Source organism: Panthera pardus, unplaced genomic scaffold (assembly GCF_024362965.1).
Source record: "Panthera pardus isolate Hobbes unplaced genomic scaffold, ASM2436296v1 HiC_scaffold_20, whole genome shotgun sequence".
Lineage (NCBI taxonomy): Eukaryota > Metazoa > Chordata > Mammalia > Carnivora > Felidae > Panthera > Panthera pardus.
In genome coordinates, this window is record NW_026526766.1 from 78,226,945 (window position 1) to 78,239,421 (window position 12,477).

Genomic DNA, 12,477 nt, shown 5'->3' on the forward strand with positions numbered 1-12,477 from the left:
TTTCATAAGACCAGGGCATCATAAAAATAATATCAGTGCAGAATCCCATCAGAGAGGATTAATTTTTTTTTTCTTCCTAGCTGTAAACACAAAGAAGCAAAGGCCCATGGAGGAGAAGTGACTAGCCCAAGGCTATAGGATGAACACTCCGGACCACACCTCATAATCTTGTCTCTATATCTGAGTAATCAAAGTCTTAATCTGGACAGCCAAGGATGGAGAAGGATCTATCTGGGCACATGCACTACTCATGTACCTCTGAGATGTCATCATAGCAGGCTATTGACTAGGGTGCCCAAAAAGAAGGACAACTCTGGGCTAAATTAATTCACGAAAGACATCTCTCCCCACCTCGTCTAGTGCCGCGGACAGTTTCAGCTACCAGTGCATATAGGGGTAATGGTTTAATGACCCATTGTGTGAAAAATAACTGTGTTCTTTGGATTAAATGTTTTTCTTATTCATGTTTTAGGGACACACCCTCATCCTACTCATCAGGGGCTTGCTGAATCAGCTCGGCATGTCTCTCATTGTACTTCACAGTTGTGTTTCTAGAATTTTATCTTTCCCTCTCTCACTTTCAATTTTTTAAAAAAAGGAAGCCCCATCATTTCAACCTGTCTTCATCTGGCAGCTAAAAACAACTGTGTTCAGAGAGGCATTGTGGGGTGGGGCGGGGGGCACCTGGGTGGCTCAGTCGGTTAAGCATCCGACTTCGGCTCAGGTCATGATCTCACGGTTCAGGAGTTCGAGCCCCGCGTCAGTCTCCGTGCTGACAGCTCGGAGCCTGGAGCCTACTTTGGATTCTGTGTCTCCCTCTCTCTCTCTCTGCCCCTCCTCCAGGAGTGCTCTCTCTCTCTCTCTCTCTCAAAAATAAATATTGAAAATATTTTTAAAAAGGCATTGTGGGAAAGAGGATGATGTGTTCGGCACACCTCACTGCAGGGATGCAGAAGGTAGTTAAAAGCTGGGCATCACTAGTCAGGCTTCTCTACTTACTACCTAGACATCTCAGGTAAGTCACTCAAGCTCTCTAAGCCTCTGCTTTTTCTTTTGTAAAACAGAGGTGCTTTTAGGTTGTTGAGAGGGCTAAGTGAAGGAATCCTTGCAAATCGTCACAACAGTTCCTGGGCACACGGCAAGCACCCAGTAAATGCTATTCGTTCCCATTTCTGACGTTGATGATGACGGCGATGCTGTGATGATGAAATCCCTCCTGTGATTGACGTTTTTTAAAGTTTCAACAGAACCTTCAGGATACATGAACGATAGCTGTGGGCAATCAGAAGAAAATCCTCAGCAGGCAGTCTGGAGTTATTTGTAGAGGAGGGTTTAGAATTCTGCGCCTGTTGAAGCAGCATGGTGGGGGGGGTGGGGTGGGGAGACGGCTATTCTAGAAGGTGGATCCATATCAGTATGGGTGAAAGGGGTTCTAACAGACAGATGGAGCTACAGGGCTTGGGCACCGGCCGGCTGCGAGAATGGGTGAACTCCACACCAACGAGCAAGGGGTCTGCACGAGTTTGAGTGATTGCTGGGAAGGGCTCGCAGCATAGGAGCAGGATACAAACACCAAACGATGGGGCCAATCACTAGAGCGAGTCCCTGCTCAACTAAGTCTACAATTCTTTCAGAGCATGCATTCCTGAGTCATTTTATCTGTATCAGGGTTTTTCGCTTCCAAAGCAAAATTTATTTTTAGCTGATCCCAATCCCCTATAGGCATCTGAGTCTACGGATTGGGGTTAAGTTTCTGTTGGAACTCTATAGACTATACTCTCAGTCCTATTTTTCTAGCTTGCTCATCATTTTCTTTCTCCCTTTTGTAGGGGATAAAATATTCTATTCTTGGTCCCAGCCCAAAAGGAATTTGGGGAGAGCATTTTTAGAAAATTGCGTCAAATCATTTCTCCGTTTGGCAAGGATACAAAAGGCAGTATTACCTACCCCGTTTAATGCAACTGAAAACAGATGAAGTTTTGGGTTGGGGGGTTTCTGGGAGCAGCTGAAACACAAAACTGATTGCTCTTTAAAAATGGAAACTCAGATCATGCCGAGCTGTCTCTGAGGCAGAATCTCCTGGGCAATTTTGAAAGAGAATAATGAAGACATAGCAATTAAAAAGCACTTTTCTGCAAAATGTCATTACTGTTTAAAGTTACATAACCATTTCTACGGCAGCGGAGGTTCACACAGCAGTCACCGCCGCAGTCGTCTCCCGATGACCTGTGTCCAACAAAGAGGCCCATTGCTGACCTCCTAGGTTGGCGCCTGAGTACCACCGGCTTCAATGGGAGTCATAAATAACTTGGAGGGAGATTTGGCCTGTGGAACCACTGTTTGAAAGATATACAGCTGCCGGCTGGGGTGGAATATTCTGGCCCCACAGTTCCCAAAGACACACAGAGAAATAGAGAGAGAGAGAGACAAGCTGAGAAAATCAGAGACAGAGAGAGGTCACCATTATGGGCGAGCATGTAAATTTTGCCTCAAAACACCCAAGAAGGCGATGGCTGAGAGTTTCACTTGCACACCCAGTGACTCGTGCTGAACATATGGGATATCTCCCCCAATCTCATTATACTTTTTTTTTTTTTTTTTTTTTTTTACAAAAAATCTTGTTATACTTTAAAATGGAATGTGTCACTGTTCCGCGAAGTGAGTGGGCAATGTAGATATGGGAACATCCACATCATCTTCTTTCTCTTTTCCTAATTTTTGCCCTGTCTCCCTTAGTCCTCCTCCCACCTCACCTTCAAGGCAGACATCTCAGGATATTTCTTGTGTTTTACATCCAGTCTTTGTGTGTGGAGGAAGGATTTCTCCTCTGTGTCACACAATAGCCTATCTCTATTTCCTCGCTTCCTCTCTCCTTATTTCTTAATATTCTATTCCTTTGTTTTTTTTTGAAATACACCAGGCATCCTTCTCTTTCCTGGTCCTTCCCTTGTGCTGGTCTTGTTCTCCCTAGAGTCTTTGCAAGTGTACCTCCCAGGGCCAAGAATATTCTTTTCCCAGATCTCTGCATGGCTCCCTTGTCCTGCAATCCAGACCTTCCCAGATGACCCATATTAAAAAAGCCTCTTCTAGTTTCATCATAGAATTAGCTACTGACAGAAATCATCTTATGCGTGTGTTTTCGTATTTGTTTTCATCTTCCCCATTAGGGAGTGGGCTTCCAGGGGACAGGAGCCCTGTCTGTCCACTATAGATCCCCCAGAGTATAAATTAAGGCCAAGGCCAGTATAGGTTTTCATTCAACAACCATTCTCTTTTTCACCCCAACTGAAAAACAAAAAACAAAAAAACAAAAAACAAAACAAAACATTGGTCTCTAAAAACTCTGAGGATATTGGAATTGGCCCTAAGTTGGCCTAAAGCCCCACAACCAAACTAACAAACTCGAGATTCAAATCCCAGAATTCTGAGTTCCAAAACCCTTACGGGCCCTCCCAGCTCTCTGGCATGAAAGACTGAAAACTGAGACAAACTCCTGCCTCAGTGTTTTCAAGGTGGCCCTGGCCCAGGGTGGCCTCTGCAGGTGTCTTAGCCTCTCTCTGAAATTCCGGCTACTTGCCTGTGAAGCTCCAATCCCAGAGCTGTTGGGAAGAATAAATAAATGGGAAAGGCATAAAGGGCACCCAGCAAGAGCCTGGCTGCTATGGGCTGAATGTTTGTGACCACCCCCACCCTCTCCCCCCTCTCCCCTGCCCAGTTCACATGTCGCAGCCCTAACTCCCAGAGTTATTGTATCGAGATGGGGCCTTGGCTGGTCATTGGGTTTACATCGGGTCACAAAAGTGGGGCCTCCGTGGTAAGATTAATGGACTTGTAAGAAGAGTACGAGACAGGAAAGCTGTCTCTCTCCCTCTCCCTCCATGAGCACACACTAAGGAAAAGCCACGTGCACACGCAGTGAGAACACGGCTGTCCACAAGCCAGACACCGAATGGGCCGGCATCGTGGTCTTTGACTTCCAGCCTCCAGAACTGTAGAAACGAAGGCCTCTCACTTCAGCGATCCAGTTTTTTCATTTTGTTATAGCAGCCCGAGCAGATGGTTAGCATAATTAAGTGTTCAATAAATGGTAGGTCCCCCCATTTATACCACATCAGAACATAATCCACTCCCTGAACCAAACTTGAGTCGTTCTTGGAAACATCCTCCTGAGTAGCCCCCTTTGGACCAGTAGGAGACATGTCCAGAGTGCATCATCTCTTAATACCATTACAGGAATTACCACGGGTCTCCATTTTTCATCCTTCCATTTGGTTATACTTCAGCGAATCTTCCTCCCTTTCATCTTTCCTTCTTTTCTTCTCTCCTCTGTCTTCTTTCAACACGTAGGCCCTCCCGTGTGCCAGTAACTGCGCCATGGACACTGGGGTGAAGAAAGCAGGCATTCCCTGCCCTCATGGACCTCACGGCTTAGTGAAAGAAGCAAACATGCAAACAAGCTGCTTGGATGCACGGAGACCAGGGCTCTACCCAAAGCACAAGGTTGCTCAGGGACCACAAAGGAAAACACCTAACCCCAGGCTGGATCAGGGGCAGTCACAGACATTCTCCTGCAGAAAGTGGCTTTTGGGCTGGGACCTAATGGACTCACAGGAATTAGAGGACGAGGAGTCCACAAGAAGAGCAGTTTAGAAAGTGGGAACAGCGGGGAGTGGAGTAGAAGAAACAAGAAGAAAGTGGGAACAGCATGTACAAAGGACTCAAGCAACAGAACTCCTTCCAACTAAGAACCTACCTGACCATCACCCTCCTTTCTGAATAAGGTTCACCTTTTTTTGTTTTTGTGTTTGTTTCCAGGTTCCCTAGAGAGGAGATGAAAGCTTTCTCACTGCCTCAGAGAAGATCAAGACTCCTAAGGGAAGAATGACAGCGGGCAGAGATCTGCCAGCTTATTAGAGGAACAGCATTGTTTACAGCAACAGAGGTCAAGGATCCTTGTCCATTACAGACCAAGAGTTTAGCTGGGAGTCAGAAAAAGCAAAGAGGGCTCACTGCATTGTTGATTTTCAACCACTGGGGAGCACTAAAGTAACAGAAGAACTTTCTGGGGACCCCTACATTGAATTCCTTGGTACCTTCAATGACACGGTCAGTACAGCTGTCTGAAGCAGACACCTGGTCCAGGTGACGGCTCGGTGAGCTAGAGAAAAGAGGACCCAATCAACAAAAGCTGAAAGTACCTCTAAGATCTGCCGAGGGTAGTCCAGCCTTCATCTCTGACCCTGATCTGCTCTCTTTTGCTGTTAGGAACTCTGAGCCTCCTTCTCTTCTTTCAACAAGTAGTACGTGGGGATTTGTTGGAGGAGATGCTTCCATTTTCCAAGGACACCAAGGGGCTACTTGGAGATTCAAAACTAAAGCATAAAATCCAAGTACAAGAGACAAAGGCCCGAACCGATGATTGAAACGTAAAAAGCAGCATCACGTCTGGAACATAGTAGGTGTTTAATAAATATATCTTACATTTTGAAGAAGCCAGTCATCTATTATGAACATGAAAGAAAATGACTCTGGAGACAATAATTAGGGAAGACTTCGTGATGTGTGTGGGATGTGGGTAGATCTTGAAACAGAAGCATGGTTTTTAATAGATACAGAGGGAGCCCCAGCATTCCCTGCAGAGGGTGTACCTTGAGCAAAGACGAGTCAGTGTGTGAATACCTTGTATCAATCAAAGTCTTGTTCAAGGCAAGGACCATATATCTTTCTGGTTTTGCTTGTTTGTTTGCTTGCTTGTCTTTTGGATGAACTTTATTTTATCTTATCGTAATTACCTAAAATAGTAGTAGTTTTGATGGATATACTCTTTTCTGACCTAGTTCATTACGTATTAAATTCACTTTTTTTTTTTTTTTTTTTTTTTTTGGTGCTAAGAGGAAAAGGGAAAAAAATACAAGAAGTCTATTTTGGTTGAGTGGCAATATTGTTCTCTCCTGTGCTTGCATCAGAATGTGGCCCCCTGTTGATATCTCTGAGCGCTACAGAAGGCTGGCTGTTGCCTGGTACCCGCTAAGTTCTGCTTGTCAAATTCTGTCCATTTCCGAAAAGCACGGGTTGGGGAGAACAAGAAGTGCACCTTTCGCAGAAAGTCAGCCTGATCCCCTTCCTTGTGAAAGCCCAGGGATCTCAGACTGGCAGATAAAGGACTTTATGGCTCCAACAGCCATTCTGAACTCCAGTGTAATGAAGGCATGCAGGTCAATTACCCATCTGTTTGTGTTTCTATTGCTGTGAATTACAGTATCCATCGCTGACAGCTCATTGGAGTGGAATGAAAATAAGACGATAATTCACCGGGTGAAACCGTGCAGAAAGGGCGAAAAGGCTATGATCTCATTCAGAAGTTCAGCCCTGTCTCCGTGATGGGTCATTTGCACTGGGAGAAATGAAGAAAGGCAGCTACCTGGGGGGAAAGTGGGTGGGTTCTGGCGCCCCCTTCTGGACAGAGTAACCTTTGTGTTCCCAAGGATCATCATCCATTCTGCAGGATCTTAAGGAATAGACTCGGAACCCTTAGATGCAAGATTGGGGTAAATGAAGTTCAGCACAATAAAAGCAAAACCTTTTTACCATCAGGAGTTTTGAGGGATGAAACAGGTTGCCTTAGTAGGTAGAAGACTCCTCATCATCGGAAGCATACAAGCACAATTTAAAGAACCCAGGGCCCAAATGGCATGTGGTTATCACTAACCCATATTCAGTTCTCCTCCCTTTGCGGTGTCCTCTCTTTGAAAAAATTACACACACCCCACCCTCTGCACTCAGATGGGTTCACGTGACACACTTTGGCCGATGAAATGTGAGCGCAGGTGAGGGGTACAACTTTCCAAAGCAGAGCTATAAGAACCAACACGTGGGCTCATCGGTTTCTCTGTCCCACCACCACGGAAAACAGCCATATTCCACATAGAGGCCACCGGAGGAACAGAATCACAATTGACTTGCGACCATGATGCAGCGTAAGCAAGAAATGAGCCTTTTCTCTTGCCAGCCACTGAGATTCAGGGATTGTTCGTTAGCACAACACAACCAAGCCTATACAGGAGTTGGCAAACTATGGCCCATGGGCCAAATTGACCTGCAGCTTATTTTTGTAATTAATTTTATTGGAACACAGCCACACAGATTCGTTTCAGTACTGTCTATAGCTGCCTTCACATTACAGTGGAAGAGCTGAGTGGTAAGAACAGAGACAACAAAGCCTAAAACATTTACCATCTGGCTCTTTGCAGAGAAAGTTTGCTACCTCCCCTGCTAGCTGACCATTAAGGTCCCTCCAATCTTGATTTTCTATGCATCTACTCTGTGCTGTTGTTCATTCACTTATTTTTATTTACTTTTTAAAATGTTTATTTATTTATTTTGAGAGAGAGAGAGAGAGAGAGAGGGAGGAGCAGAAAAAAAAAAAAATCCCAAGTAGGCTTCAACAGTCAGTGCCGAGCCTGACGTGGGGCTTAAACCCACGAAACGCAAGATCATAACCTGAGCCCAAATCAAGAGTTGGACGCTTAACCAACGGAACCACCCAGGTGCCCCATTAAATGACAATTTGAACTTTGAAAAAGCAAATATGGTCAGACTAAGCTATGAAATCACCAAGGATAAGGAGGCCAACATATATTTTAAATTCAATTTCCCAGGGGCGCCTGGGTGGGTCTGTCGGTTGAGTGTACGACTTCGGCTCAGGTCATGATCTCTTGGTTTGTGAGTTTGAGCCCCGCATCGGGCTCTGTGCTGACAGCTCAGAGCCTGGAGCCTGCTTCAGATTCTGTCTCCCTCTTTCTCTGCCCCTCGCCTGCTCACATTCTGTCTCTCTCTCAAAAACAAATAAATATTATAAATATTAAAAATTATTATATTTTTATTTTTATAAATATTTTTTATAAATATTTTATAATTTTTATAATTTTTTAAAAATTTTAAAAATTTTTAAAAATTTAATAAATTTTATAATTTTTATAAATATTTTTATAAATATTTTATATTTATAAATATTATAATATTATAAATATTATAAATATTAAAAAAAAACTAAATTCAATTGCCTAAAATTTCAACATGAAGATACCCTTACAGAGGGTGTTAAGAAGAGGTTGATTCTATTTAATTATAAGCTTCTTCACAGAATTCATGATAAAAACCCAAACCTGACACCTATCATACCCTGTGCTACCAGATCCCCAGATCAGTTGATGTGTCCAAAACTTCTCTATTTCCCTTTTCTTGCTACAGCCTGCCACACCACAGCAGCTGGCCCTCAAATGTAGAAAGTCCCCCCCTGTTCAGATTTTGCCTCCAGCTCTTAGTAACCACAGGACCTTGGGAAGTTAAGATCAAGAGGCTTAACTTCTCTGATTCTCAATTTCTCCATGAGAGCTTCCATTGTGGGGGTGCATGTAAAAATCAAATAAACCATTTTGTATCTTGTGGTGGTATCTTGATTACAGGACGGATATTTCAAATTCATAGAACTCTTCACCTCGAAAGGGTGAACTTCTCTGTATGTAAATTAGACCTCAACGGTCTGGAGAAGAAAATCAATCAGATCACACACGCGAACCTCTTGGTACAGGACAGTTGCTCGACTAACGTCATTTCTTGTCCTCCCCCTGTTTTCTACTGCTTTCCCTGGAGGCCTTTGGCAATCTCAGACACCCCCTCTGTCGGTACCCAGAAACACCTTGCACACTTCTCAAATTTTAATAGAACACCTATCACACCATATTATGTGCTTGTGTTCATGCTCCTCCTGGTCTGTGATCTCCTTGAATGCCAGAGGCAATGCCTCGTTCGTGTTCCATCTCCCTGTCAGCTATAACACATTAGTAGGTTCCCAGTGTGTTTGAATGAAGCTGAGTTTAGACAGAACATGTTTCAGGGAAGACCGTGGTTTTCTTCTGCCCTGTGCTTGGCATGCTCCTCCTCTCTACAGCCCTCCTTCCTGAGCAGGCCCTGTGTCACCTCCCCCAACATCAGAGCTTGAAATCTCGAGCTACTTCAACTTTGACGCAGTAGTGACAAGAACAGGTGTTCAGAAACATCTGAGTAAAAAAAAAAAAACAACACAGAGATAAAACAAAAAAACAAAAAAAACCCAAAAAACAAAAAACAGAACAACAACAAAAAAAAAAAACCAAAAAAACATCCTAAGAGAAGAATGCTGCTGAAGGTGTTTCTTTTTAACACATACTTTGTTTCGGATCCATTGGTACAAATTATGATTCTTGAGAACTATAACTGTTTCCTATATTTCTTGGCATTCTTTCCAAGATACCAAGCAAGATCACAGTAGGTGTGCAAACATAAAACTGCTCAGTCCAGCAACTATTAGTGAAGTCTGTCCACCCGCCAACTTACTGAGCCAGGTGCTATCCTCGATGCTAGATGTGGAAAATGAATAAAGCACAATTTTCTGATCTCGGGAGCTCCAGTTGGGTGAGAGAACCAGATTCATGAAGATAAAATTATAACAACACACACATGCAAATGTATGCAAGATTCAGTAGGAGAAAAAAGAAGAAACTTCAACTTTTATCAGAGTAAAAGTGTCCAGAAGAGTTATTTTGGACAAGACTGAACCGAAATGGTATGAACAGTCAAGCATTTTCCAAGTTGTATGCTGCAGAGCCTTAGATCTGCAAGTGTAACCAGGATAAAATATATTCAGGAAACTCCATATTTAATCTACCTCTTGAGACTCATAATGTATATTAGCATAGTTAAGGCACTGAGAAGTCCTGCAGTAAATAAGTGCGGTTTATGCTAGTTAATACTGATGTTTCAGTATTATTGAGCTTTTTTAAGTTACTGCATGGTAACAAATAACCTCAAAATCACAGCAGCTTATAACCACAAAGGTTTATTTCTTGCTCTGTTTCATGTTGGCTGGGCTTTGGCTCTGCTCCAGACGTCTTCTTCATTTTGGATCCAGACTTGAAGGAGCAGCTTTGCTCAGGGGTACGCCATTATCATGACAGAAGGAAAAGAGCAAAAGCCAAGCCAGACAATGTCTCCTCATGCTAAGGCAGGGCATGGGTTATGTCCTCCCACATTCTATTGGCAAAAGCGAATCACATGGCCAAGTGCAATGCCAACTAGCCGGGAAGTATACATCTCCCACAGGACAGCACCGCCAGTCACACGGGGACGCACTGGTGTATATAATCCTTTTAGGGGAGGGAACAATGGGATAGATTAACTTGTTTTTGCATCAAACCTTTTCTTAAAAAAAATTCAATTACCATATGATCCAGTGATTCCATTGTTAAGGTATACAGCCCAAAGAATTGCAGACAGGCATTCAAACAAAAACTTGTACACCAATGTTCCTAGCGGCACTATTCACAATGGTCAAGAAGTGAAGACAATCTCCAGGTCCACCAGCCCATGAATGGGCAAACAAAATGTGGTATATCTATGCAATCAAACATTAATTCGGTCATAAAAGAACAAAGCACTGATACATGCTACAATACGGGTGACCCTTGAAAGCGTTCTGCTAAATAAAAAGAAGCCAGACACAAAAACCCCACATATTGTGCTACTCCATTTGTATGAAATATCCAGAAAAAGCAAATCCAGGAGACAGAGAGCAGACTAGTTGCCTGGGGCTGGAGGGAAGCGAGGTGGAGAATGACTGCTTATTTGAGGTTGTGAGAAAGCTCTGGGACTAGATAGTTGGTGACTGTTGCACAATAGCTGTGAGATGCTTAGCGTCCCTTAATGAATTGCGCATTTTAAGATGGTTATGATGTTGAACTTAATGTAATACATACTTACCCTCATAAAAAGACTAAGATTCCAAATACATTGATGTGACAGTTCAAATTACTTTAAATCGGTACAAATTTATTGAGCACCTACTATGAGCTAAACACTGAACTCCAGAGAAGTGACTAATGAAGACATTAAAAAAAGGGTATGGCTTCTACTCTCAGGGATCCTAATTACAATTAAATAATGCCACGTCCAGTTTTACGCATAAGACAAGCTAGAACGTATCTAGGAGCAGAAAAAGAAAAGCACGTGGAGAGTGCTATGTTTGCAGTGTCAAAGGACAGCTTAGTTATGACCAAGATGAATTGTGACAGAAGAAAATAAGGGTTGACTTAATTATCTTAAATACAAACAGGTGCCTTACCTACACGGAATCAATGAATTAATTTTCATGGGTGGTTTATTCAGGTTTGAGGTGCCCTGATGCCTGGTTTCTGCCCAATCAATGAGACCAACCAGGAGTTCAATGAGACACGGTTGTTAAAATAAACCAAATCACCACACTGACTGTTTATTGGCCAGGATTCCCTTGCTGTACGCCTGGCCATGAGTTCATTTGAAAAGTATAGACCCTGCATGACTACAATACCAAGAGATGAGGGGTGTCTAGGTGGCTTAGTCAGTTGAGCATCTGACTCTTGATTTGGGTTCAGGTCACGAGCTCATGGTCGTGAGATCGAGTCCCGCGATGGGCTCTGTACTGAGCGTGGGTCCTGCTTGGGATTCTCTCTCTCCCTTTCTCTTTCTCTCCCTCTGCCCCTTCCCCAACCATGCCTCTCACTCTCTCCCTCCATCTCTCTCTTTCAAAACAAAAACAAAAACAAAAACAAAACAGGGGTGAGTCCTGAGATCACGTCTCTCAACATCAGCTTAGATGCCATCAGCATTTCCATCACTTTCTGTACAAGTGTGAGTCTCGAGTTACCAAATGATTCCAGATGTCCCCAGGAAAGTGGCAGCACATTTTATAGTCATGCACACTGGGTATATTGCAAGGCCTTAGTAATCTGTGTTCTAGGGGTATGTGATCCTTCCTGGTTCTCAGTCTTTTTGAGAATATGACAATCGCTATAGAAATGGGGCACCTATAAACATATACAAGTTAGCAAGTAATTTTAGGAAAATCGTAGACTTTCCAAAGTAAATAGCAGAGCCTACAAGCACACAGAAAGGGTTATGGAATTAGTTGCTCTAATAAAAATCATGGTTATGAGTCATATGCTCCAGGTTGAGAAACAATATGGTTCAAGAGCGTTGACATTGAAGGGACTTGGGTTCAAATTCTTATGCTGCCACCTACAAGACAGTTACTTAACATCTGTGAGCCTCAGTTTTCAAGTCTTCAAAATGGGTCTTTGGTGGGGTATACAGGAGATCTTGATATAAAGAAATGAGCTCTTTGCCCGGCAGATGAGAATCACGCAGTAAATCGTAAGCGTAAGTATTATTTTATATCCGCCCTATTGGTTTTTAGGTCAGGTGCTTTCTACGTGTTTTCCAATGAAATGCAGAACAAAGGCTCTGCCACAGAGGTGTTTTTATGCCCGTTTCGTAGAGCAGAAGACCTAGAGAAGCTCAGAGGGTTAACTAGTCCAAGGTCTCATCACCATCAAGCCTGCCCTCCGGATCCTCCTGATTCTATCTGCCTTCCGACTGAGTCTTTAATTGACCCTTCGATCCACT

At 43.3% G+C, this 12,477-nt stretch overlaps 1 protein-coding gene across 3 annotated transcripts in view; it reads right to left on the minus strand.

Moving 5' to 3' along the window:
- BRINP1 (BMP/retinoic acid inducible neural specific 1) overlaps positions 1–12,477 on the minus strand; it is a 174,138-nt gene that overhangs the window by 33,093 nt on the left and 128,568 nt on the right. The window lies entirely within an intron of this gene.